Source organism: Mytilus edulis, chromosome 5 (genome assembly GCF_963676685.1).
Source record: "Mytilus edulis chromosome 5, xbMytEdul2.2, whole genome shotgun sequence".
Classification (NCBI taxonomy): Eukaryota; Metazoa; Mollusca; class Bivalvia; order Mytilida; family Mytilidae; genus Mytilus; species Mytilus edulis.
The window spans coordinates 35,599,099-35,625,249 of NC_092348.1; the positions used below are offsets into that span (position 1 = coordinate 35,599,099).

A 26,151-nucleotide genomic window follows, 5' to 3' on the forward strand; every position below is an offset into this window, starting at 1 on the left:
AAAGAGAAAATCGAATGCACCTTTTTATGTTAGGACGTGTTTGAGTTGAGTATTTTGTCTTGATATCGTACAAAGTAAGAATATTTCATACATCGTCTCGCTTCAGATTCTATCATTTTTATATATTAAAGCTACAGGTTGACTTTATAACACAAAAGAATCACAGTACTAAAAGATGAAATATATGGGTCAAGTGAAATACCTATCTAATGAGTCACAAAAACAGAGAAGGTGTGTTCGAATAGCTATTTTTTCACTGAAAGTACTTGACGACACTCTTTCAAGTTGGATGATGAAAATGCATATCTTCAAAAAATTCTAATTTTTTGTGTGTGATTACTAGGGTTAATAGTCTTCATACACTAAAAATATCTAGTCTGCCCTTCCACGAAATATTTAATTAGAATTTTTTTTAATGTTTATTAATTTTCGAAAATTCCACCTGGCAACCGATCGGACAACAGTTTTAAGTTGAATCAATGCAGACAAGATTATTAACTGATGCTCATTAGCTAGTTGATACATTTGTCTTTTAAAATACAACTAACATATAAGGATCGTAATGGTGCAATGTGGATAAATTTATCGGTTTCCAAGAGCAATATTGGTAGCGCGTCATCCCTACAATGGCTTCCATTTCTACGATTGTGAAAATGAACTGGCGTAATGGGGAGATAATTTTGACGAAGTAGACTCCTGACTGAACTGTCGTTGCATGTAAGAAAATTGTCCGAAGTTCCACGACTATTATTTAAATATGTCAAAATAAAGGATCCCTTAAACGAGTCTTACGTATGATTCGTCAAGCATACGTACCTTTCGTCAATTTGTAAGAAAGCTCTAATAATTGACGAAAGGTACGAACGAACGTAAAGGGAGCACGTATTTCATTTCTACAATAAAAGTTAAAAGAGTCTTTGTTTTATCCAGTAAAACAACATTCTTTTCTAAATCAAGTTTATTTTAAAAAAAATAATATCGTAAATAATAAACAATTTAATATAACCAAACAGAGAAAAATAGTGTAAAATACACTTACGTCCGATACGTTACTTACGTAAACCACGAGTACACACATTTCCGCGGGAATTTTTTAAGCACGAGTTTCACGATAAACATTTAATCAATGACGTTATTGAAGTACGTTTAAGGAGGCTCGACAAGATTCACATTTATTTTTTATTTGTTACAGTACACTTTCAGCAAATTGTCAAAGTGGAATATCGAGATTTGCTTAAAAAATGATGCTACAATGTTTTTAAAAAGTAATGTTGAATAAATCTAGAAAAATAGGCTTTGTATATCAAGAAAATAAATCTACATTTTGCAACATATATGTTGTGGATTTTATAATGACGATTGAACAGTACACATGTTTGGAAGATAAACGCGATGTTGTCACTTATCGTCCAGTGGCTAATATTTGAGGACTAAAGGCAAAACGCAGTTATACGCTGAAATAACCGTTCTATTGCTCAGGTGTATCATATATACACATTTAGGGGGGGGGGGGGGGGGGGCAATGAATATTACCAGGGGAGAGGCGATGATTCAAAAGTTATGAAACGAGCACCAGCATATGGCATAGTATAAATACTATCCGGCTTTTTTTCTTCATTTTCATTTTATAATTTTGAGCGTTGCAAATTTTGAATCAAGGAAGTATTTGTGTTTCTGTTAGGGAGGAAGACGATGTATTTTCTTTGACTTTTTCTTAGGAGTGGGGAAGGGGCCGGTTTTAAGTCTTCTAGGGGCATTTTTTTTGTCTGACTACTCTATATTTAGAATATTTGTAGTGTTATCTCCTCCGACCTGGTGGTATCAATAATCATATTCTAACCTATCGGACGTCCCGAAATCCTAAATATATCTAAAGAAAAATCCAATTTAATAAGTGTCGTTGCATGCACGATAATTGTCCGAAGTTCCACGACTATTATTTAAATATGTCAAAATAAAGGATCCCTAATACGAGTCTTACGTATGATTCGTCAATCATACGTACCTTTCGTCAATTTGTAAGAAAGCTCTATTAAGAAGAAGTGACGGTAACCACTTATCCCATAAACATTGACAATGAGACAACTTTCTTTAAGACACAAAAATTATGTTGAATTAATCAAGTTTAGGTCAGCGTATGCCTTAACGATGAGAAAAACACACAAACTGCATGAAAGCAAGCTATAACAGGGCCCTAAATTATAAATGTAAAACAATTCAAACTTGGCAAGAAAACTACCTGCCGATTTTATGTTCAAAACGCATATGGTATAAAGCAACCAAAGACAACCATGGAATTACAAACGTGTGATTCCGGAATGGACTGAGTCAAAGTGTTGTCGCTGACACAAACAGTACAACAAAAGTACAAATAATAAAAAATGATGAAAAAACCTTAACTCGTCCGATGACAGAGCCTGTATAGTAAATGCGCGATGTGTGCCAAAACTTGTATGATAGTTAAAATTATCCCTTAAATACAATAAATATACATGTTATTCGCAGTTTACTATGAAGTCCACTATCACTGAACTAGTATACATATTTATTAAGGGGCAGCTAAAGGACGCCACCGGATGCGGGAGTTTCTCGCTTCATTGAAGACCCATTGTGGCCTTCGGCTGTTTTCTGCTCTATGGTCGGGTTGTTGTCGCTTGGAATTTGTATGAACTTTTAATGTTGATAGACATTTTTAAATAATCTGTTGTTTTTTTTATTAAGATAAGCTGTCCTGAAGTTACGGTGCGACATGTTTATGCTGGACAGACGGATAGATAGACGGACAGACGGACGGAAGGAAGGACAGACGGAAGGAAGGACGGACGGACGGACGGACAGACGGGTGTATACAATAATACGTCCTGTCAAAATTGGGACGGGCGTGTAAAACGCATAAATTTGAAAAAATAACTCGTTATTAAAGGTGAATAAGTTTTATTAGGATATCGGCCAAGTCGATTTATTTGTATATTTGTCTGCCTTATCATTTTTGCTATATAACTTTTATATATATTTGAAAAAAAGGTATAGAAATCGATAAAAAAGAACTTGATATTCGGCATTTATTATAATAAACATAATAAGCCGTTGTCCGGTGAACGAACTTGTTTTCCAACGACCCACAAAACTCCTTTTGAACGCTGAAGTTAAATAATCAATTATAATGTAATGCGATTATAATTTTTTTTTATTTGACCAAACGGGTTATAAATTTGAAATCTATGACGAAACCGGGTTGTATACATAGACGAAACCGGCCAGTTCCATTTTGACATGACCCATTTCTTTCGTTCCATACACAGAGATACAATTATGGAGATGCTCATAATAACTAAATTTGCAATCTCCGTGTCAATATCTATCTTCCCGTACCTTTCTTTCCGTACAATCTGAACAATTTAACGAGAAATTAAACAATTTCGAGGCAAGGTTCACTCAATTCGTCATTTTGACATGCATTTTGACTTATTTCTCCGTTAATATAGAACGGTTGTAGAAAATATTGCATATCACAATAGAAAATAGTTGTATATGTATATATATTCTTCGATATCATAAAACAAATAAGAAAATAAGGAGAAACCTAGCTTTCTTCTGTCTATTAATGTTCCGTCATTGTGCCGGATGTTAGATACCATCGAGTCCGAACAAATTTTGCCGGTGTGGTTTAGACACAGTGTGGTTGTCCTGCGAGAGAACGTTCTGTGCTGGTGATTCGGTACTGACGGGTGCTGGTGATCAATGAAAAAATGTAAACAAGGACGAAAATGATGATTTTTGACGTTTTCACTCATAAAAAATGGAAGAAAACAGTTGAGATTTTTCAATTTTGTTTCTTATGGGTTCATATATAAACCATTAAAAAGTTGACCCTTTAAACTGTTTCAGTAAGCGTAACACAAAAATGCTAATTTTCAGAAAATCTAGAACTGAAAAAATAAAACAAAAATGCTCATAGAGTCCGCTTTCTATACCGCAATCCACACGACAAAACTATTTTGTGAAAAAACATTGCATTTTATTAAAATTTAGCATTTTCTCAATTTATTCATGTCCTGATACTGTGCTGGTGGGTCCTGTCATTGTGCTGGTGGGTCCTGATACGGTGCTGGTGATTTTGGATAAGAAGTTGGTAATATTTGAAACAAATGTTACAAAATCAATAAAATTGGGCAGATAATTGTTGTCAATAGGATCTATGACTCCTATTTCAGCTCTTGTGCATCCATTTAGCTGTTTAATATGTGTTTTCAAATGATCGTAACTTGTATTACATAATTACATAAAAGGGCAACATCTTTCGTCCAATTTAAGATAACAATATATAGTATCTAAAATAAGAATAGTTTTATTAAGATATTAAATGCCCCTTACATTGATGCTTCAACAATGATCAAAGCCCATGCCGCATAGACATGTTTGTTAGCGGTCCGCATACCCCTCCCCACTTCCACCCAACCAACCCTCCTCATTTCCTCCTTCATTGTTACAGTGGTGTACCAATACAACAATTTATCACATAATAATAATAACACAAAGACACACATTATTGAACAACGAATGCTCGCAGGTACTGAAAGCTAGTTCAAAGCCGCATTTTCAACTAATAGATAAACCATGTTCTCATATACAAAAATTCCAATCGTGTCGATTAAAAAAGTCTCAAAACTTAAGTTCACATTTTAATGTTTGATGAAGCAGAACTTTAAAAGTGTGCAGTGAATCTTGTGCTCACAACAGTTATTTTCATAATTGTATTTACATAAGACTTATAAAGGAATTAAGAAGGTACGAATAAATATTTTACAGTTCAATTTAATGATCATGAATGGAATGAAATGGTACGGAAGTTTACATAGGACAAAAAGAAATTGATAGTATTTTTTGGCGAAAGACTTAAACGCTTCTTTGCATTATATAGTACAGCTCTTCTATAAAAGCATGCACAAAAAAACTTTGATTGACTAGCTTGCTATGTTTGCTTGGATGTTTTCAAACAATAGGTAGGCTGAGTTTCAATACATACTGGGATTTGATTGGACAAATACAAACTGACAGGAATTGAAGTTAATGTTTATTGTCCAAACAAATTCTAGTATATAGTAAACAGACTACTTACCTGTCGTTTACAAACATCCAAACAATCATAGCACGCAATTTGATCAATAGTTTGCTTTGCATATATTTATAGAAGAGCTGTAACTTCTAAAAAAAAATTCTTGTTGTCGTAGATGGTTAAATCCTCAACAAAATCTCAATAACTTTGTTGGAACGAATAAAGGTTTTAAATCAAATTTTCGTGGACTTTTTAGCTTCCACCCTGACGAGGCATTTAGCTGTTCGTATGCTGTTGCACCTGACGCACGGAAACTTTCACATTTCTATCTTCTTTTCTGAAATATTTTACCCGGGCCGTTTTACCCAGCTCATACTTGACAGGATTGTTATCCTAGTAAAAGATGTAACCAATGAATTGAACACGTCAAATTAAAAATTCCACAATACTATATAATTCATTTTATGTGTCAATTTGTTTGAAAAAAGTCGAAAAGATGAGAGTTTTTTAATGTCATGATTATCCGTCGCTTTCTAGATCTATGCTTAGCATTTATTTCAGATGACAAGGACTGCTCACTCTGATGACCCTGCTGCCTTTCATAGCTTTATCCGTATACATATATTAATAGATAAACAAAAGGCTGCAACTGGTATTTTTGTATTTAAAATGATTCGTTGTAACGAGAATATTTGTGGTGAATGGAAACTGTGGGGTCAAAATCTTAAATTGCTTATAAATTTTGCTGGACCCAGTTTCGTTATCTGATCTGAATTTTCTGAAATGTGCAAGGTAGATAGACATTAGCCTTTTGATTTTTTTTTACTCGGTAAGTTTTGCCCTAATTGCTTGAACTTTTGCAATATTAAAGCCGATTTCAATGAGTGTGTAGACAAAGGAAATATCTTTGGTTATCTTGCTTGCTGAACAGAAAAGTCATTGTTAAAGGTTATGTAAACTACCCTACTTTAAGAGTAGAAAAGACTAGTCCGACAAATGACACATCTTTCTGTCTGTAGGACCAGGCTACTTCGAAAGGAGGGTAGTATACCTTACCTCACAATGACTTCACGGTTTAGCTAACAAGCAAGCTAACCAAAGATATTACCTTTGCCTACATACTCAATGGAATCGGCTGTAACTAAAAACTCGAATACATTTTAACAGACAGTGGTCATGTTTGTTGATGAATATTGTTTTTCCTAGATTCACTCTTGAAAAATCATTTGGTAACATTTGGTCAAGTAATTTCAGAAAGATCTTTTTGTAATTGCGGACGTCAAGACAATACATGAACATCACACGACCCCTCGACACAGGTGAGCTAATATATGATCTTATAGCGATTCGGGTTGATAACCAGTTGAAGTTAAGCCAGTTTTTTGTGTGTGTAGATTTGTATTGTTTTATAAAAAAGAAGATGCGATATGATTACAACGTATTTTGGTGATCTTGCAAAATGATCGTAATCCCGTAAATCGTAAACATATCAGTTTCTTATCTTAAAAGGGGACAAGAAGGGTTCCATTAACAGGCCAATAAATAAGATTACAGTTAATTTGAAAAAAAAAAATAAAAAAAATAGGGGTATTTTTTCTCTCATAATAACAGTAAACAGATTCACAACAATGTCAATTTCAAGAAAGCAGACAACAGTTAATTAGTCAATAACAGTACAGCATCAATGATCTTGAATATATGCCACTTTTAACTAAAATATAAAGGCACAGAACCAGGACATAGGAGCACAGAACCAGGACCGTTTTTCTTATCGCCAGCACAGCGTCAGGACAATTCCGTTTAACTAACTTGCACGACTTTTGCAATATAATATTGTTGTAATATACTTTGCATGGTACTTATAACGCATCAGAGAAAAATTAAGCAACAAAACAGTGGTTTTATTGCCGTTCTGATACAATGTAAATAAACCCACCGGCACAGAATCAGGACCCACCAGCACCTGACAGGACCAAATCACCAGCACAGAACGTTCTCTCGCAGGACAACCATACCCACCGTGATTCTTATTTACCTTAATTTGTTACTGTTGCTGGATATTCATACAGATAGATGTTTTGACAATAGGCATACCATCATAATCCGTGGCGACTATGACTATACAGGACTATGCTATTGTGTTTCAGGACACTGACCTGCCAATATGTATGGTCAGCAATGATCCAAGAATTGAATTGTCAGCTCGTTTTAGTATGCAATATGTTCATCATGTTACAACGAAGTTGCCGAACAATAAAAACAAAAAATTATTTTAGCTTTAAACATATTTATTTATAGTGGATTGGAAAACAAGTTATTGCAACGTATATTAATCCCTTTACCCTTTGCGGGTGAGAGTGCAGCCTGCCTTGTAGCGGCATTAGCCTACTCTTTTTCGAAATCTACAAGGGTGTCTTTTACGTGCATGAGATATGGCTCTCTCTTAACACGGGTCAGTCATTTATCGTCCTTTTCCAACGGACTATCATCGTTCCTCAAAACCATACTCGCAAATGGTGGTGACAGTTGTCTCATTGGCAATCATACCACATCTTCTTTTTTATATTCAGTTCCTCAAATTTTCTCCTCGAAACGGGGATCGAACCAGGAACATTTGTATTAGTAGTCCGATGCGCTAACAACTACACCAGGGGACAAAATTCAACTTAAATATCATTGAACACCGTGTACATCAAGATTTTACCATTATGCCTTCAATGTATAGTACAGGTACATGAATTTGCTCATCCTTTTTTAAATGCAAAAAGGAGCAACTATTAGAATCGACGCTTGTGCTAAAATGGTAAAATAAGCGCTTATAAAAGAATCTAATCTGCGCAAATGAAAGATCGATATCTTTTTTAATTGGCCCAAACGTCAAAATTTTACAACGTTCCCATAATGTCTTAACTCATTAACATTCATTATAAAGTAATTTATATAAACCTTTGGCTAGTTCATTGTGCATATCTTTTGGGAATCTGACTAGAATCCTTGCTTCGTACTTTACCAACATATATTTTCAAAACATATAACTACGGTTTAAAAAAAGAGAGATGAAAGATATCAAAGGATTTATGAATCTCATAAGTCGAAAAACAACTAACAATTATAATGATGCAATGGCAAAAAAACGACAAAAACGACAAACAACAGTATAAATAAAAAAGTAAAATAACAAAAATACCGACCTCCGAGGAAAATTTCAAACAGAAAGACCCTTATTAAATCGCAAAATCAAAATCTCGAACACATCAAACGAATAAAAACAACTGACACATTACTGGCTTGTTACGGGCATTTTCTTATGTAGAAAATAGTAGATAAAACCTGGTTTTAAAGCTAGCTAAATATCTCACTTGTATGACATCGATGTGTGAATAAAACAAACATACTCATATACTCATGTAAAAACAAGAGGCTGTCACAACGACAGCAAACCGGATTTATTAACATTTATTTGTGTCCTGGCAATATCACAAGACCCATAACTGATGAACGGTGAAAGTGAAAATCGTCAATATCAAATTTGACCTGCATTTTGTCATCAGTATCAACATATTAAAATTTGAAAGAGCTAAGGTTGAATGGTTCATGAGTAAATGCAACAACATGAATGGAAACGCCATTTTTTATCTTTCAAGAACCATAAGACCTGAACGGTAAAAGTCAAAAAACGACATTATTAAACTTGACCTCCATTTTGTCATAAGTAACAATATGTTAAAATTTGAAAAGCTTTGGTTGAACAGTTCATGAGTAAATGCACGGACATGACTGGAATCGCCATATCAATCTTTCAAGAACCATAACTCCTGAACGGTAAAAGTCAAAATCGTCATTCTAGAACTTGACCCCCATTTTGTCATCAGGAACAACATATTAAAATTTGGGAAGCTTTCATTGATTGAACAGTTCATGCGTAAATGCACGGACACGACTGGAAACGCCATTTTTCAATCTTTCAAGAACCATAACTCCTGAACGGTAAAAGTCAAAATCGTCATTCTTGAACTTGGCCTCTATTTTTTCATCAGTAACAACATATTAAAATTTGGGAAGCTTTGGTTGAACAGTTCATGCGTAAATGCACGGACACGACTGGAAACGCCATTTTTCAATCTTTCAAGAACCATAACTCCTGAACGGTAAAAGTCAAAATCGTCATTCTTGAACTTGACCTTCATTTTGTTGTCAGTAACAACATATTAAAATTTTTGTTTGCCGTCCGCCCGACCGCCCGACCGACCGCCCGCCGTACATCCCCAAATCAATAACCGACATTTTTGTCACAAAAATCTGGTTAAAAAGGAGTACAACAGCCAACATTGTGTTATAATATTAAATTTTAGACAAACACGCAAATATGTAACAAAGTCATAAAAAGGCACATTAACAAATAAGAGATACACACAAATACAAAAATTAACCATAGCACAATGATGGGATGTATAAGTACAGAACCACGTCAAATGCATATCACAAAAATTAGAATAAACAGTAATATTCACAAAGACAAAAATATTAAACTAAAAATTAAACAACATGATCAAACTAAATCAATTAATAATGTTAGTATGTGTCAATTTGAAAAATCAGGGATCTATAAATTCAATTCAATTCAATTCAAATATTTATTGTCATATAAACTCTGAACAATAAGTGTGTGACAAATAATATAAACATACACAAAATACATTTAAAAAACAAAACCATGAAAACGAAAAAAAGCTAAAAAGCAAAACAATCTATCTATGTGATATATAAATATATTTTATAAATAAATCAAGAGTCCCCTGTCCTCAGTTCGAATGCCTGTTTAAAATGGGACCCTAAGCTTTCTATTTCTTTTGAGGTTGATGGACAAAGAAGATATTTAATTTTTCATTTTCTTGCCAAGACATAAAGGAAAACAAAGTTTTTAAGAAGGTAAATCAAAAGAAACACATAATGGCTGATTATTCAATCTTACAACGATAACGAAACAAGCATGCGACTTTTGGCTGTATGTAAATGTATGAATGTATTGTGGTTTGATATTGAACGATTTTTCAAGCGTTTAATCAAGATGACCTTAATGTTATGTTGAAAATAAACTGACAATAACTTCAGAATATTGCCAACTAGTGTGATGACATTCAAACATAAATGCTGCAAGGTTAAAAACAAAGGTCTAATGAGTTGGTAAAGACCTTTTTTGCAGGCGTTTTATAAATATGAAAAATGTGTTTAGATAAGGATAGTCAACATCTGTTTATTTTGTCGTTGTATTTAAAGCCTGATAGCTGCATACACATCACTGTTGCGTATTCAATTTGTACCAGGTATGTAGATACATGTTTCTATAATAATATTACTACTATAGTAACTATTAAAAAAAAATTCTATGGTCGAATTAAATTTAAAAAGTTTTTTCGTATGAAATAATATATCATTTAAAAAATCTCGAAATATGAAGTTGCAGTAACTGTTACAGCCAATTTCAACTTGTTCAAACAAAAATTCTGTTGTGTTCACTAATATAATGATCAAATGTTCTGCGACAACAAGCATCTATAGTTTAATACAATCTAAAGTAAAGTTTATGTTGACTTTTAGAAAGAGTTATGGTTGTAATATGGAATTCGCTCCGATCCGCCGTTTTTAATTTGAAGTGTTGTCTTTTTACATATGAAACAAGCATGGGACTTTTAGCTGTATGAATGTATTGTGTTTAATATTGAATAATTTTTGAAGCGTCCAGCGTCAGCCATTTTATTACTATTATAATATTTATCTTCAGGGACAAATAACAAGACAATGAAATAGTATTATTGCCTTTTTGGCCTTAAATTCCCGTTAAAAATATCTTTTAAATTATAAAAATCTTAGAACTGTGTTAATAACCATGCCTGTATTGCAGATGAAGATGTTGGCACATGGTTTGGTTTTACTGGTAGTTGTAGTGATTGTTCAGTCTGGAATACCTGGAATAAGTAATTATTATAGTTAAAATTATGTTAATTTAAAAATATAAGTACTATACCCAGATGATGTGCACGCTGCCTTATAAAACTACAGATTTTATGCAGTTTTCCATCTAATTTCCATTGTGGAAACATTCTGCGCAGCCAAAAAACATCACAAAAATTTAAGAGAAGCTTTATTATAAATATTGAAATAATCTCACCAAATATAAAGTTGTTTCTTTGGGTGTACAAATACTTTTCTAGTATATAGAATATACTTAAAACTTTATGAAAAAACAATGAAAATCAAGAAATTTTACAAAATATGAAAATTATGTTATTATAGATCAGTGCAAAATTTGTTTTTATTTTCTGAATGCCTTGTACCTTAGTCTGGTTTGCACACGTTCAATGGAGTAATATTTAGGCCAAATAAGGGCCTTATTATCCGTACTCCTTTTACAAAAATATTGTTGATTTTAGATATTTTAATCTTTGATGATATTATTTTTACCAGTAAAAGGTTGTCCAGGTTGCAGTGTAAAAGGAGTTTGCTATTTCCCCAATCAAGAATGGAAACAAGGTTGTTGGACAAAGAAATGTTCTGTTTATTCCAATGGTTTCGTACAAGGATGGAGAACACCAGTAGTGAAAACACGTATGTTTAACGCATTGTTTTTAGGGCTTGAAAAGGGTCCTTCTTTTCTGATTTCTTTCATTTTTCCCCGCTCATTTATCTTTATTTTTAAAAATAAATTGCTGCTTCTAACCATTGTTAAGTAATTTCTTGATACATGTAGCTGTATTCTGAACACTATTCTTTTCATCCAATTCTTTAGTTATCCTTTATATTTTATCACACCAAAACCTATTCTTTATTTTTTTTATTGCCTTTTTATCTCCATTCCTTGTTGAAAGTGTTTTGCCCATTATTCTCTATTTCGTACACCCTATCAATACCTTCGAATATCGCTTTGTTCACAAATGTTTTGTTCTGTTCTTTTTTGGTTCGAAAAATCTAACTTGTTGTTAACAACAATATGTAGAAAAGAATATTCGTTTGACCATCTAGGTCAAATTTTCGCAATTTCCCGTTACCTTATGCAGTCGATTCGTACACATTACACCCTCAATTTGAGAATCGACTAACCTCTCAATCATTGTATTTATATTTAATCATTAATTCTACCAAAGGGATGTTTATATTAAAATTATGCTTTAAATATCAGTAGCACTAGGTTTTCTCTCCAGTTCTGCAAACATTTTCGAAATTTTTCTTTGACCGATGCAGACGCTTCGCACACATTACACCCCTCAATTCGAGAATCGTCTTAGCTCTCCTTCAAGTCCCAATAGGTTTTATCTCCAGTTCTCTAAACCATCAGTGTATTCATATTTAATCAATAATTCTATCAAAGGGATATTTATATAAAGAATATGCTTTAAATAATGATGGGAAGGTTTTAAATATCAGTAGCAATAGGTTTTCTTTTTCTCCAGTTCTGTAAACATTTCCGAAATTTTCCTTTGACCGATGCAGACGATTCGCACATTACACCCCTCAATTCGAGAACAGACTAAGCTCCCCATCATGGTGTTTATATTTGATAATTAATTCTATATTAAAAATGCTTTAAATATAATGATGGAACGTTTTCAAATATCACTCCCAATATGTTTCTCTCCAGTTCTCTAAAACATATTTAATTTATCAAAATTATGAAATACCCCTTCACCATCGATTAGACAAATCTGTATATAATATGAGACAATCGTTCTCAACCCAGGAGATAGTGGGAAAGGAGGGGGTCAACCCGGCACATGTCCAATTTAAATGCATTGATCGTCTAAAAAATGTGGGTTTCAAATCCCCGAAACACCTTCCCTCAAAGATGCCACTAGGTGGACACGATTCTGGAATCGAAGCCTTGACATGAGTGGGAGTTAGATTGGAGTGAATTGAGAGTGGGCGGAAACCAGGTGGCGAGGGAAGTAGAAAAAAGAATAATTTATGCTTCACCAAAAAAAATATAGACAGACAAACTTAATCAATGATTCAAGACTTAAGCTTTATTTATTTTTAAACGGCTGTGTTTTCGACAGGTATACCGTTTGTTGTCTGTCTGTCTGTCGTCATCATGTCAGTGTACATCAGCTACAACCTGCTTTCACGATTTCCCATAAAACTTTGGTAAACTGTTTATATCTATGGATGTAAGTTCCCTCTCGATTTTTAGAAAGTTCAGATTTAACATTTTGGATTATAAATCCAATTGATATTATTACAGAAACCCTCCTTTTGTTTTAAAGTATATATGAATAGAACATAGAAAATAGCTTATTGCATTGTGGATTTAAATCACGTTGGTCTGTATTTTTATATTTGGAAAATACTTTCGAAAAATACACTTAAAATTGAAACATTTGTAGTAAAACACACCAGTTCTTCTCTGTTGGTATGACTCGTTACAAAGGTATTTAACTAAGGATTGTGTACCCTTGTTGTGTTTCAATGATAAACATAAGGATTTTTTTTTTATAGAAAATCATCAACCTAGTCCTTCCCCTTGTACTCTCATATTTGGCAATTCGGTGCTTGAGAAATATAGGACCAATTCAAGTACACCTTTTCGGGTGCGCTCGACTTTAGTGACTCAGCACGAGGTCATTTAGAATTTAAGGTTCATCATAAGGAATTGAAAAATATGGCCGTGTTTACACCTCCAAAATTACTATGAGTGCAGACAAACTGGTACATCCAGGAAAGTTTTAAGGCATGGCAGGAACTAGATATATAAAAGTTATATGAAGTCTACGTTTCAGAAAATTAAAAACTTACCTGAATTTTGATGTTCATTTTTTTCCAGTCTGCAGAAGATAGCAAAATAAACAAACACCCGAGTTTTATTTGATACGGTCCACTCAGTTACACAGTTTAAACCTGTTAAATCACCTATTGTTTACAGGTGTCTATTGTCCATCTATTGTCCATTTAAATCAATACTACTCACAACATTGATTATATGAGGGGAGCTTCTCAATCGTTTTCACTACTTAGTTAATTTTTGCACCTTCTGCAGGAACGAAAAAAAATGGATAGCAAAATCTAGAAAAGTTTATAATTTTCTGAAACATAAAATGCATTTAAAATTTATATATCTAGTTCCTGCCATCCCTTAAAACTGTTGCAGGTGTATAGGTTAGTCTGTACTCAGAGTAAAATTTGGGGTGTAAATACGGCCATTTTAGCCAAAAGGTTATGATGAACCTTAAGGTTGTTTTGGACTTTTTATAAACAAAAAATGCTGGCACATCAAGTGAGTAATATTTGTTCAAAATTTTATAACAAAAATCTCTTTCATAAAGTCTGTGGATTTGTTACAAAAATCTTTGATTTATTTCCCACAAAATCCCCTCTTTCTATAAATGCAATGAAACAATAAATAATAATGCTTTGCTCGCACAAGTTTTCCTTGGTACAAAATGCCCATCTCTGTTATTCAATGACATAATATTTCCTGTTTTGATACTATTGCAGTTTGAAAATTTCATGATTCACATGGCTACAGGTTCAATTAAAAATTAAAATACACGTATTTGAAATATCCACATTCGTAATGTCGGCTATTAGAGGATCTTAGAGCTGTTGTACAAAAGCTCGTTTGCAAAGAATTCCATTATTATGTTGTTTTGCCCATTTTATTAAGAAAGTTCGCACAACCTTTACAGTTAAAGGGGCGTAACATGTCAAATTCTTGTTCACCGATTTGACTCAAATTCTTATATTTGATTTATAAAATACTAAAATGGATATCCAAATTAAAACACAATAATTTTATTTGATTTATAACATACTAAAACGTATATAGCCAAGTTCTAAAAAGTTTCAGATAAACAATTTATGATGCATGGGGTCGATAATATGTATCACATTTTGTGTGTATTTCAGTCCATACGCAATCTAACGATCGAGGTGACATCCACTGACTGCCCACAGTCATGTAACGAGATATAAATATAAATATAGATAGGTAAAACGTACAATTGGAATTTTCTAGGTCTGTTTGATTTTATATTATAAAATAAAAATACTTTAATCATCGTTTTATCTGTATATTATGAATGAGTTTTTGTGGATCGAATCAGTTTACCAAATGATTTCTCTTTGTTTCACTATCAATGTTGACATTCTTTTCCTTTGATAGCTGAAAACGTCAAATGTATGCGTAACCCATCCATAGCCTTAGGAGTTAAATTGCTGGTAACATGATTGTGTCAATCAGGTCGAAATTATTCACTTGGAAGTGAACAATTTACAGCGATGTTTCAAATTGTGTGTTTTTTTTTTTTTTTTTTTTTTTTTTTTTTTTTTTTTTTTTTATCTTAGATTGATAAACTGACACAAACTGGCTGCAAAAAGTAAATGATTATTTTACTATTTGACTTTCATTAATGATGGAACAACAAAAAAAACGCGTTTTAATTTTTCGTTTTATCTCGTACCTAATTTCCCTTTAAAATTGCCATTCTCAAGCATTAACGTTCGCAAAGTTTCTGTCTGGTTGTGAAAAAAGTAAAACTTTTAATCTTAATAGTGTTAATTAGAACCAATAATTTCAATTATTGATTAATTCATAATAAAGTATTCATATTAATTTTTATTATTGATTAAAATATTCTGTTGAAAATAACCAATGTGCGAAATAAATTAAGCGGAAATCAACGACCTAACAGATAAAATCACAAATCTGACAACTGTAAATTTATTTATTTTCGTGGATATTTAATTATAGATAATGTGTTGAACATCTAATTTGTGGTTCACATGAAACCACGAAATCAACGAAATCTGATATCCAACGAATAATGCTGAATTAAAAGGCTATAAACAAGATATTGCAAGAAAAACGAATACAACCAAGAGCAGTTGAATTCAACTATAATTAAAAAAATGTTAACCAAGAGATAACTGCAGCATCACAAATATGATGAACCAAATAGGCCAACCAAAGATAATAGGAAACAACAGGGGCTGATATTATTCAATAGAGTTTTTGAGAGTCAGATAAAAAAAAATAATATATAACCACTTTTAATTCATTAGAAAAATCCTTATAATATAAATTAAAATTTAAGATATTAATGTTGATATTTCTACAGTTCAGTGATTACTATGATTACAAGTGAACTGATTTTGACATGCATTGTGTAATCTGTTAATTAGCCGTATATTTGTTACGTTATATATATTAACAACGACTTAAGGATTGCCACAGTTAGCACCCTTCATTTCTTCTCATTTGATTTTTTTTGTGCATACAAAATGTAAGAAAATTTAAAGCTACCTTTACATAAAAAGGGTCAAGAGTGTTAAAAAAAGTGATATGCAAATGAAAACAAAAAAGTTGGTTCTTCATACAGGTATATATTGCAAATTGTTAAATGTTAAAAGACCGGTGAAGTATGACATTTTCATTGCAATAAAAACCATAGATTTTCTTATATATAGTGTTGTACTCGCACCTAATGAAGTTTAACTGAAGGGACGAGTACCAACCTATCCCAGACAATGGTAGACAGTGGCGTCCTCCCCGATGGACTGTGGTATCCACAGCCCTGACGGAGTAGAACTCTATACTGTCATAGCCATTTTGAATCTCTGTCATAATGATTTTTCTCATGTGGATGGGAAACAGTCGTATACAGAGCATTCACTGGGAGAGGAGTAGTGGTCATGTATAGGAGTAAGGGCTAAGGGTCGTGTAGGGTAGTAATTTGGTGGAAGGGGGTATTTAGGGTTATGGTTTAGGCATTTACGTGTAAGTATAGTGAGGGGTAAAGCATTGTTAAGGGTAAGCATGGTTAGGGCCATTTACGGGTAGTTTTGCGAAGGATGGACAAGATGAAGGGAGTGATGGAGAAGTTGGTTAAGGCTTTAGAGGGTGAAGGGTATAGTAAGTTTAGATTAGGGGTAGGGGTAAAGTGAGGATGGAAGGGAGTGTAGAGAGAGAGAGAGAGTGTGTGGTAGGGATAGAGTGTTTGAGCGGACAGAGTGTGTGAGGGGACAGAGTGTGTGAGCGGATAGGGTGTGTGAGTAGACAGGAGAGAGTGGATGAGAGGAAACAGTTGGAAAGCGGACAGAAAGAGTGTGTGAGAGGACAGAGTGGATGAGAGGAGAGGGTGGAGTGGATGAGAGGAAAGAGTGTGTGAGAGAGGACAGAGTGGATGAGGAGTCGGTGTGAAAGGGTGAAAGAGTAGATAATATGAGAGAGTACATAGTGTGAGTGAGGAGAGAGGATGAGAGTAGATAATATGAGTGAGGAGAGAGGATGAGAGAGTACATAGTATGAGTAAGGAGAGGATGAGATGGTACATAGTATGAGTAAGGAGAGGATGAGATGGTACATAGTATGAGTGAGGAGAGAGTGTGTGAGAGGATGAGATAGTAGATAGTATGAGGACTGATTAAGTGTGTGGATGTGTTATGGAGAGACAGTACCAAGTGAGTGTGTTAGAGAGAGAAGAGCGAGAGCATAGAGGAGTATGAGTGAAGATAGAGTGTGTGACAAAAGTGAGTGAGAGAGAGAATGTCAGTTTAAGTAAGAGAGTGATAAGATGTGCCTCGAAAAGAAAGACAGAGGATATGAGAGAGGGCCGGGGAATGAGAATTTTATAAAAACTTTTTTTTATGAAATAATTAATTCGCACTATCATTCGGTGGAATTGGAGTCAAATCTCTTATTTGGCATGTAAATTAGAAAGAATCTTCAGACACATGTGTACTAACCTTCAAGTTGGTTGCACTTTAACTTCATTAAAACCTACATTGACCAAACACTTTAACATGAAAGACCAAAAACTTTAACCTGAATCCGGACAGATGGACAAACGGACGGACAAACGAAAAACATAATGCCCATAAATGGGGCATAAAAAAGGATAAATAATGAAGTTAGCATGTGTATAGCATGTACAATAAGATATAGTTTATTCTCACTTGCGTATTGCGATCACATGAAACCGTTGAGGTTACTGCATACAGAAAAACATATCGGCGAATTATTTATTGTCTGGGAATCCAACAATTAAAAAAGTAACTTTCTTCTCAATTTGGACAACTTAAAAAAAATCTTCAGAAAAAAAGTATATGTACATTAGTGTTATAACAAAAAGCCATTTAGTTATAGAAAACATGCTTAATTTTTGATCAATTTCAAGTTTCATATGACTTTGATACATATAGTTTAATCAAAATATTTCTTGGGATAATGTTGAGGCTTATATCTAAATATTGGTGCCGAGAAAAATAGTTAGTAGGCAATATTAAAAACATAGAGCAAATAAAAATGGCAAATCATTTTCTTGAAGTAAACTCAAATTTATTAAAACGGAAAACAAAAAGAACATTAAATGATTATAACATTTAAAAAAGGAAAGTGGTTAATTTCTATATATCGACCGAGTCAATCATATGACTGAAAATTGTAATTACCTACCCTCAATGAACGCTCCGCAAATCGCGCGACATTAAGTGTAAAAAAGCACTGACAGACTGGTCGACTGTGAGTCAGAATTATTTGTTTTAGTAGGGTGACATTTTCCCTGTGGACTGTTACATAATTAAATAGATCGTTAAAAGTTGGTCTAGTACAACGCATGTTTAATAATCATATCGCAATGAGCTTGCATTTTATTTACCACTGGGCATTAAACAGCCAGCCACCCTCCTCTTCGAAAGATGTTTTGGTAACAGTCATTTGTATATGCATTTTTTCTTTCTTTGATTGTACTTTTTTAATTGTAACGGAAACTCATTATATAATTTTCGATTTTTCCATTTTTCACAATAATAATTGTTTGTTTTGTGTTGTAGAATGCCCAGATAGATATGGTAGATGCTTTGACCACGGACAACAGGTTTCACATCGGTGTTATTGTAAGGTTACAGGAACACATTGGTCATTGGCCTGTTATGGGAAATAAAAGTGGAAGTGTGAAATTTATGACAAACTGCTTTACAATATAGCACTGAGAATCATTGAATAAAGAAATAAATCATCGAATTGCTAGTCTTTGTTGTAATTTTCAGATTGCTTGTAGTAAGCTTGATTGTTATATGACTTGGGAACACATTTTTTTTATAGACGAAGTTTGAGACACATGAAATTTATAACGTGTTGTGTTCGTTTTTTTTTAAGTGGTAATGATATTGGTAATAAAAGTTCTCAGGGGAAAAAGTTTAGGCAATGATATCGGAAGACGTCAAATTTTTGGTACATAATTGTTTTTGTGTCTTAAAGGGCACTGGTACGGAAGCCGATAAGGGCCATTCAAAAAAAAAAATTATGTCGTAATTACGACATAGCATGTCGTAATTTCGACATAACATGTCGTTATTACGACATCGCTATGTCGTAATTTCGACATAACATGTCGTTATAACGACATCGCTATGTCGTTATTTCGACATAACATGTCGTAATAACGACATCACTATGTCGTTTTAACGACATAGCTATGTCGTAATAACGACATCACTATATATATAATATGACGTCGCGTACGATGTTGGTGATAATACGGGTTTTGTTTTCCAGTTCGTCGTTATTGCATTTGTTAGAAATTTCGGAATTGATAACTATATAAATGTATATATCAAAATGTGCGTAATTAAAAGTAGAAATGGAATATGCCTTAAAATCAATACTTTTATTCATTTTGTTACTCGAGTGATCCCTAATAACACTGATTTTGAGAGTGTAGACAAGTAACACCGCGACATATGATCAGCGTTGCTTTGAAGTTATTCTTGTCATTTTTTAAACTTATTAAAAAAAAGTTGTACTCCTAGCAAGAGTAGTCTTTGGTGTTAATGGTGTATGTTTTATTTATGACGCCATCGTTAACTGGACGCGTCTGACCAGGACGAAAAGTTCACTTTGTTTTGTGGTCAAGCCGAAAATAGAAACAAAATATGGATAGGGGTGAAGTTAAGAGTGATTTTTAAAGGTAATTCAAATAGATTATTCCGAAAATGATATATCTTTTTATTCCGTATATAATAAGGAATAAAAATAAAAAGTTGTGTTACAACATTTCAAAAGATCGTGGCAGAATTAATGATTTTTTGAAATTTGTATTTCTGTCACAAAACCCAAATCTCGCATATTTTTTGGAGCTCTTCATAATTCGAACGTATGCTGCAGATCCAAACCACAATTTAAATATACACCCTTCCTGTGTCAAAATTATACAATAAATATACAACTTTCTATGTCTTCAATTAGTAAGTATTGTTTAAATTATGTCCTAAATTGTTCATTTTATTAAATCCGTTGAAATGTCACACTCGCCGTTTTCTGACGTTTTGGCGTATTTGTAAAGTGTCTTATGAAAAGTAATAGGCAGTTGCAGTCTTTTCTACGATATGAAATTTTATTTAAACGTGAAAACTTTTTTTTAAGTGTATGAAAACAAATTGTGTCGAAGTTTTAAGAGAAAATATTGAAAAAAAAAATAAACGCGATCTTTTTGTTTTTGTCTAGTCAAAATGTCACAAAACGCCGTTTTTTACATTTTTGTTACAAGTATGATAAGTCATATTATACAGTTTTGGAGGGGGGAAATTTGAAATTATAATAGCACAAAAAATACTATATAACATTAAAATCTACTGTTCAGGGATTTTTTTGAACCCATTTTCGATCAAATGTCGGAAGTATTAACGACACAGTCAGCGACTACTTTTGTCTAGTCATAATGTCACACCATGCTTTTTTACTTGTTTTGACGTTACGTTCTGTAAAACTTGACATGTAGTGCCTAACGTCGAAAATTGTGGAAGCCTTTAATTAACTTTTTCCAATTTGATATAACGAATTATGAATTTGATATAACAGATTATGAATTTAATATAACAAATTATCAATTTGATATAACAGATTATCAATTTGATATAACAAATTATCAATTAGAAATAACAAATTGTCAATTTGATATAACAAATTGTGAATTTCTCTACCAATAGTATGATTTAATTATAATAATGAGATTGGTTAAAACATTGCGTAACCCAAATTGGCGCATTTTTTTGTGTATTGATTTATTGTTTATCTGACGTCCAGCGACACATATGGAATGCTTATTCAAAACTTTCTTAACAGGTTTAATGTTTCTGAAAAATGCTGTCATGCTTCTTTATCAATTTCGATGGGCACATACAAGGATTAATGAAACATCCTTAAGTTCATCCTTGCATTTTTCTTTATATATTTGTTTCAATATTTATTTTGTTTGCACTCTTTTTTATTAAAAAACAAAGACCCATGCGCGAGATCTGGAAGGGAAAACCCATGCACAATCAGTACAATACTGTTGATAAAGTTGCAGTAGGAACTGATTTTTCTCTTTATCTTGTCTAGATTGTGGTGCACATTCGCCTATACATTGTATCTTTATATATGTTGTTGTTTGCAATTTGATGATAGTATCAAGAAAAACGTAAATAGCTGAGTGACCACTATGGAATTACTTTTATTTCCATGATGAACCAAAGTGAACATATATATATACATACAACTTTAATATTAAACCAGCATAAATTAATGTTCGTGGTATTAGTATTATTCAACTAGGAAAGTTTTCGCTAAAATGGGCTATCGAAAATACAGCTAAACGGATTAATCCTGCGCTAAAATGGGCGCTAATGTCTTCGCTAAAATGTCCCCTTGTAGTTTTGCGCTAAAATTATCTGCGCCCATTTGTTTTCTTGTTCATAGATGAGATTAAATTTCTTTTTGTTTATGAAATTGGCAAATTTATTAAATTAATTTTATTGTGGTTAATTTTGAATTTGCTTTCAACTGTTGATTCTTTTAACATTTAATACAGGCGATGAAACAAACGATTCAACTAATACAAAATTTATTCGGAAATTATCAAAAGCGGATAAAAGAATAAGCCCTTGACACCATTTGCGAGTATGATGATCTTGTGAAACAATGATAGTCCGTCGAAAGGGGGCGATAAATGACTGACCGACCCGTGTTTTATTAAGAGAGCAATATCGCTTGCACATAAAAGTCACCCTTTTAGATTTCGAAAAGAGCAGGCTAAGGCTACAAGGAAGCACTCGCACCCTCAAAGTGGAAACGGATTTATATAAGTTGTAATAACTTGTTTCCCAATCCACTATAAATAAATATGTTTAAACTAAAAGAAAAAGCAGCAGAAAAGACAGTGGTTTAAACTTTTTTTTAAATATCCTGTTTCAATCAAAAGAAAGAGAAAATATCTTTGCTCCAAGGGGATACTAATGTAAATGAATATTATTTTTTCGTTTTAATTTAACTGTACTTAAAAAAAATATGTGCCCCTTTTGCATTTCGGTTCTATACGTAGCAAGTCAAGCAAACCGCTCATATAAATATGCTGTATGATTGAGCTGCACGAAATAAAAAAAAGTACGACGTTATTTATACAATGTATGAAAAATAACGTCAAAATAACGTTACCAAAACTAACACCAACACCGTACGCGACGTCTAATATATATTAAAGAATATGTATTATCATTGCCAAGAGACTAAATGACACAGAAATTAACAACTATATGTTATCATAATGCCCCCAATAATTAGAAAAGCCGCCGCATAGTCAGCTATAAAAGAGGGACGAAAGATACCAGAGGGAGAGGCCCCGAAATGCTGTGTGGCAGACAGTGTTAACATTAATTAATTATTAGCTCCCTTGGTAAAACTCCAAATTTCATATTTAAAGTATTTCATTGTTGATTAATTTACATGATGCTTAATAAGTATATATTTGTTAATTGCATAGCTTTTGCTATTTGAATTCATTTGTTTAAGATATTTATTCTTATTGTAAAGTTTAATATTTGTATCGTCGCAAAATCTTTGGTCACCTTCTTTGGTTACCTTCTGTGAGAAACTTATATATTTTATAGATCCTGATTGAAAGTAATAAGAAACTGACTGGGGACTAAGCCGACTGACCTAAAATCCTATCAAGGCAAGCAAAGCTTAACACCTTTCTTTAAAGAAGCGCACAACTCCGTGGTTTGTGGTAATGAGGGTGAATGGACGTATCGATTGCTACATGTATTTACTGTCACGACGTTACACATAAAAAGCGGCGTCGAAGAGGGTTTTTGATTAATTTTTGCAAGTTTTATTCGTTTTTTTATATGTTGGTTGATTTATTTATTATATTACAAAATTTTTAAAATTTCTGATTCTGGTTCTGTTCGTTTTGTGATGTCATTTTATCATAAATTACCTCAAGTTGTGGAAATTTATTTAATAATGTTTACCCTTTAAGTTATTTTAACTAAAAATGCATTACTGTCGCAAGTAATGTGGGAAAGAAAGATGGGACAGAAGTAGATATAGGCAGATGTGGTACAGTTTTCCGTAAAAAAGATATTTTTTTTAGATGTACGAAACTTTTATCATATGATGTTTAACTTTCAAGGTGCATATCATCTGTCATTTCTAAATCTTAACTCAACCCCAATACAAATATATCTGACACTCTGCAAGTAAATCGAACATTTTTACCCTTGGTTAAATTTGAATAGAATTGTATTTTCCCTGGTACATAAGTTGTCGAAATACACGCCTTCAATTACTTGAACCTTGGCTTGAGAATTATTTCCGCAAGTCATCTATAGTGTTTAATTTCTGATATACATTTTAAAATATAGTAATCTACTCCTGGATCGTCCGCGAAAACGGCTTAAATAATCCCGTGTTTTTAAAATTCGATGAAACGGTTTTCGTCGCTGTTTGGGATTTGTCTTTCAATTACTAGTACCTCCATTTCATGCACAAGTTTATATTGACGAAAAGTTCCGGCTTCGCTAGTACAGGAATTAATTTCATCACGACAGTTATAACATGAATAGCAGGACAAATCGCGAAGTTAAACACTCCGTGAACTGGTATAAGTCTTTTAATATTGGTGATTGCACCTTACTGAAATGACGAATTTAAATGATCTATGGAGTACTTCCACAATATAAATTTCAATTCGAATTTTACATTTAGAGGATTGTCTTGGTGTCTAAAATTTGTCTTTGCAAAAGTTGGACGAAGTTCATATGTTTTTCCCCATTTCCCCATTCTTTTAAATAAATCGTTAAAAGCTATAAACGATTAATAAAAATTGCAAAATTTAACCTGTGTCGAACCTATGTCCCCGGGTGGAGTCTATAGCAACATGCGCTATTCTTTTTTTTTCGGCAGCAATCATCAACCTGTTTTTTTTAAATTTCACAACACGATTTGTTTTAATTATCATGAACATTTAATTGAAACTTTAGCACATGTAACGACGGAAATTAGCGTCTTTCGAACTTTCGACGTTTGGACAAATTGGCTACTGTTTTGTAATGTGTGGAAGCATTTTATTCCTTTAAGACCCAAACATGTAGTTAATAAGAAAAGAATCTTGTCATTTTTTACTCTTCGTGTATCTAACGTTTGTTTTGATTAATTATAAAAAATACGCGTTAACTGCTTCGAAAAATGAAATATCAACTTGGACAAAATGGCTACCGTTTGAAAAACAACTGTGTAGAGAAGATTTTATTGAATCAGCAATATTTGAACTCACGAACAATGAGGCAAATATTTGTACTTTTGTTAGATATTATTATTGTCTTACTATTTTTATTCATTTTCTGCTACTTACAAAATTCACTTTCAGTCGTTGAGATAACGAAAAACGTCGTTGGACATTTTTCTTATTCCTGCTTAATATAAAGCCACCGAGTCAAATAAAATTTGGCAAAAATAACGCCTTTAACGCCACAAAGAACCGACACCTGTTGTTGTTCCTGCCAAGTATCAAGAAGATCAGAGAATAAGAAATAGGATCACTATACATAAGATTTAAAACAGTTTTTAATAAATGTAGCGTTGGACATCCGTTTTATTTTCACATAGCTTTGCTAATATAATCATCAAATGTACTAGATATTACTTAGTATATGATCAAGAGCTGTAAAAACATAAATATCTTTAATCAATGAATTCAAATAGCAAAAGCTATGCAATTAACAGATATATACTTATTCAGCTTCATGTAAATTATTTAACAATGAAATACATTAAATATAAAATTTGGAGTTTTACCAAGGGAGCTAATAATTAATTAATAACACTGTCTGCCACACAGCATTTCGGGGGCTCCCCCTCTGGTATCTTTCGTCATTCTTTTATAGCTGATTATGCGGGGGCTTTTCTAGTTATTGGGGGCATTATGATATGACCTATAGTTGTTAATTTCTGTGTCATTTAGTGTCTTGGCAATCATAATACATATTCTTTAATATATATAGTGTTGTCGTTATTACGACATAGCTATGTCGTTATTACGACAAGTTATGTCGAAATTACGACAAAGCGATGTCGTTATAACGACATATTATGTCGAAATTACGACATAGCGATGTCGTTATAACGACATGTTATGTCAAAATTACGACATGCTATGTCGTAATTACGACATAAATTATTTTTTTTGAATGGCCCTTATCGGCTTCCGTACACTGGCAACGTGATCTTTGAATGTTTTCTCTATCGGTCCCATTTATTTTTTATAGTTTAATATCAATTACTAAGCATGAAATACAGGATTTCTCTAAGCACATTTTCAAAAGTTAAGAGCTTGGCATGCTGTTTAAACAAGTCTATTGTGTTGAAGCCAGTATGTTGAACTCTAGTCTTTTGAAGTTTTGTGTCCGTGGGTTGCTACCCAAAGTGTGTTTCTTCCTTTGAGTTTTTATTTTTTATCGAACTGATCATTCCAAGCATTTTTTCAACGAATTTGTATTGTTTGTTCTTATGTTATGCTGTTACCCATCTGTCGTAGGTTAGAAGGAAAGTTGGCGTTCGGTGACATGTTAGGCATGCCACATTCTGTTCAATCATGTCATGATCCTGTAATATAGTGATTGTCGTTGGTCTCTGTCTATCATACTTGTTTTTCGCAAATTGTAGGCTATTTTAATTAGGTCGTTGGGTTTCTTGTTTGAATTGTTTTGCATAAAGTTATTTCGGTGTGGAATGGGTTTTGTTCATTGTTGAAGGCCGTATGGTGACTTATAGTTACTTACATCTACAT

General features: G+C 33.0%; 1 long non-coding RNA gene across 1 annotated transcript; it reads left to right on the forward strand.

Annotated features, from left to right (window-relative positions):
- The first annotated feature begins 10,136 nt into the window (after positions 1-10,136).
- Positions 10,137-19,073, forward strand: LOC139522386 (uncharacterized). The gene is made up of 4 exons (XR_011664408.1): positions 10,137-10,380; positions 10,959-11,031; positions 11,522-11,662; positions 18,878-19,073. It is a non-coding gene; the product is annotated as an uncharacterized lncRNA (long non-coding RNA).
- The last annotated feature ends 7,078 nt before the right edge of the window (positions 19,074-26,151 follow it).